Source organism: Papaver somniferum, chromosome 6 (assembly GCF_003573695.1).
Source record: "Papaver somniferum cultivar HN1 chromosome 6, ASM357369v1, whole genome shotgun sequence".
Lineage (NCBI taxonomy): Eukaryota > Viridiplantae > Streptophyta > Magnoliopsida > Ranunculales > Papaveraceae > Papaver > Papaver somniferum.
The window spans coordinates 82,603,833-82,608,013 of record NC_039363.1 but is presented as its reverse complement, the minus strand read 5'-3'; positions in this window follow the sequence as shown (position 1 = coordinate 82,608,013).

The following is a 4,181-nucleotide window of genomic DNA, read 5'->3' as shown; positions in this document are numbered from 1 at the left end:
GACTGAAAGACTTCATTTGGATTGTGAAGCTAGGCGAAACTACTTTTATTGTAGACGAGCGATCTGATCTTGCCATTTTCTATCGTACGATTTCAATTGAATAATTGGCTTGAGATTCTATATCCGATAGGGAAAGATAAAAATAAATCACAAACATCTTTGTCTCATCGTTTGTGATTCCACAATATCTAGTTTCGCAACCATACGATTTAGATTATTGTGAGGTGATTGATAATACTAGGCTATTCTTCGGGAATATAAGTCCGGTTTATCAATTACTTCATGTTCACCTTGATTTATCAAAAGACGGAACAAAAACTCTTGGGTATTTTTGTGGGAGAAATATTTATTCAATTCTATAGACTTTTATGTGTGAGACAGATTTGTTTATCAAGTCTTTGACTTTGGTTCGTAGCAACTCTTAGTTGCAGGTGAGATCAGCTAAGGGAATCAAATGCGTATTATCCTGCTGGGATCAGAGACGTAAGGAGCGCAACTGTACCTTGAATCAGTGTGAGATTGATTAGGGTTCAACTACAGTCCAGACCGAAGTTAGTTTGTAGTAGGCTAGTGTCTGTAGCGGCTTAATACCATGTGGTGTTCAATCTGGACTAGGTCCCAGGGTTTTTCTGCATTTGCGGTTTCCTCGTTAACAAAACTTTTGTTGTCTGTGTTTTTTCTATTCCGCATTATATTTTGTTATATAATTGAAATATCACAGGTTGTGCGTTGTATCGATCAATTGTGAAATCCAACCTTTGGTTATTGATTGGAAATTGATTGATCCTTTGGTACCATCCAAGTTTTTATCCTGTATTTGATAAAGAATCGCAGATTTCTATTTTCTTGAGTAAATATCAAATCAAGAGATTGAGATATTAGCTCCTCGATATACTTTCCTCTAGATTGAGTCTGACTGTCTAGTTGATTCTCTAGAAAGTATGTTGGAGTTAGTCCATACAGATTGCTAATCGAAATATTGGGTGAGGTTGTTGTACCCCCGCATTTTCACTTAGGATTCCGTGGAATAATGGTAGTTGGTTTCAAAGTTCAAAGTAATGTTTTTGATATGTTACATATCGAGGAGATTGGTCTGAAAACCAAGATGCAGAAGAATATCAAAAATAAAGGGTCATTCAAGTCTGTCGAAAGCTTTCGACATATCCAGCTTGAGGCCAATTAAAGAAACTTTTCCTTTTCTCTTTTTCTTCATAGTGTGGATTACCTCATGTGCAATTATAACATTGTTTTGAATATGTCTTCCAGGTACATAGGCACATTGGGTAGGTGAAATGAGGTTTGCAAGTAAAGGTTTCAATCTGTTGGAATGATTTTCGAAATAATCTTATAACTAACATTCCATAAGCTAATGGGTCTATATTCATTTGGTGTTTGAGGATGTGATGTTTTAGGTATAAGGACTTGAAAAGTTCTGTTAATATCTTGAAGCATGAATTTATGAGTAAAAAAATGTTTAATCATTGAAGTTACCTCTATGCCTACAGTAGACCAACAATGTTGATAAAATGCAGCTTGGAATCCATCTGGTCCCGGTGAAGCCCATGGTTTGATCTGGAATACCACTTCCTTTATTTCCTATTCAGAAAGAATTTGAAGTAAAGCATTGTTATCCTCATCTGTTATACATGGTTGAAACTGAGATAAAATAGAATTGTCAGTGAGTGGTTTAATAGTTGTACAAATATTGGAAAAATGTTGTATAAGAGTATTTTCAATTTCATCTTTTGAATCATGCCAAATTCCAAATGAATCTTGAATTGCATCTATTTTGTTTCTCTTCTTGTTAAAGTTTTCAATTGAATGAAAGTAAGAAGTTTTTCTGTCTGCATCATGAATATAGGTACCAGCTTTCTGCATGTAAAAATCTTTCTGAATTGCTAACCAGTTCTCCAAAGATTTGGTGAGGTTAACAACAGTAGGATGAGAAGAGGGTAAATTTAAGCTGATATAATGTTGAAGGTCTTGATGTATAGACTGAATTCTAGCCTCAATGTTGCCGAAGGATTGTTTTTCCAAAGTTGTAACATGTGTTTGGTATGATGCAGTTTAGAAGTGAACTGGTAAGACGGGGAGCCTAAAAAAGCTTGATTTCAACTATTATTGATAGTATCAGAACAAGAAGCTTGATAAAACTAGCATCTGTAGAGACGACAAGGAACCACTCTATGACCAAAATCTCGACAAGTTGATAATAAAATCGGAGAATGATCTGAAGCCACAAGGGAAATATGCTGAAGAGAAGCAGTAGAATAACTATTCATCCATAGTACATTTGTTAAAGCTCTGTCAAGTCTAGCAGTCGTATGTTCATCATCATTTCTGAGATTAGACCAAGTTGTAATGGATACCGAAAAACCTAAATCAATTAAATCCAATTGTTGAATAATAGGTCTAATTAACCTAGAGTGTTGGTGACGAGAACTGTGAGAACTTTGAATTTCAGAATCATTTAGAGTGATGTTGAGATCACAAATTAAAACCCATGACAAATCTACATGAGGTTGCATATCTAGAAAGTACTGCCATTGTTCTCGATTTTCATTCAGGTCATGAGCTCCATACATACAACTTTTAAAATATCTGGAAGATACGAACGAGTATGCAAAATGGCATGAATGTTATGTCTAGTTGTGTGCATTATTTCAAGGTCAATATATATATCTAATTTCCAAGCAATGGCTATACCACCAGACAAACCAACAGAAGAAGCATGCCAAAAGTTGGGATATTTAAATTGTTGTAAGTAAAAGTTCATTTTAAAATCCTGAGTTTTGGTTTCACACAAAAAGAAGATATCATGATTGTATTTGTTAATGCAAAGTGAAGGTAATCTCGGGTAGAGGGATTTCCAAAACCCTGACAATTCCAAGAGAGGAGTTTCATGATACTAAGGGATGCAAAACCGATTAAAACAAGAATTGTAGTGGAGAGAGTTAAAATAGAAATATAAATGCAAGCAAGACTAAAAGAGGTGATCCATACTTGTTGATCAGCATCAGTGGAATCGTGATTAAATCGATATCTTTCATCAATGTCCAAAGCAGCAGGCTCAAAATTAATATTGGTTTGTGCTTCCCAGTACCGATGTGCATCAGGATGACGACTTGTAGAAGCAGGAGCAGTTACATTGGCATGATGAGTAGTTGAAGCATGATACTAATGGTAGCTTGATTTGAATCATCCTCAGAGATAACAACATCATTCATATTTTTGCTTCTTTCCACTACAGAATGAGAACTTGCTGGAACTAAAGCATTCAGAGAATGAGGCATAGCTCTGTCCGCTGGTGCAATAGATGAATCAGATTGTGAATCTGTAGTTGTGAAGTACGAAATATGCATTCCATCTAAAGGACCCGGCTGAGAGATAGTAGGTTCGTGCAAGAAAGATCTCCTCTGATGTCCATGTTTCATGTAAAGATTGGCAAATTCCTGAGGATTTCTTTCAGGAAAAATAACAGGTTCCAACGCAGGACAAAAATTTCGAATTGTTCGTTCCATATTGAGCCTTCTGGTCTTTCGATTTCCACAAAGTCTAGTATCATGAAATGATACTTTACACTCATCACAAATCTTATAAGGTTTTTTTTCAAAGAAGAATCCAACCCATCTTGCAATTCCTGTAACATTAGAAGCATGAATGCCTTCTAACATTGGGGTAGTAACTCTGAGCATCACTAGAGCATGAAATTTGTTGGAACTAGTGGGATATATACCATCAGGTTCAACAACAATTGTATCTCCAACAATCTCACCAAAAAGACGAAGGATTCTGGGAATGTAAATTCAGGGATGTTGATGGTGGATTTTAGTTTAGGGCTAAAATTGTAAAACCAAATTTAATATGCTGACATCCTGCAAAGGATAAAGCCATTTGATAAGCGATGAGCGCAGAAAACCTTTTGCTTTATTTATTTGAAGCAGTTCAATAAATATACAAAATTCACCCAGAATGGTGCATGTAGCAACAATCCCAAATATTCTGTGAATTTACTAGCATTATTAATTAATGCATGATTTGCCTAGTATTTTCCGTGCTATGTTCTCAGCCGAACTCTCTTTATTGACATGACATGACGACGGAGTGTTCACCCTCAGCAGAGTAGCATGAATCTTCGTGCCAATATTGAGACATGCATGAAATACCCACATAGGATGCAT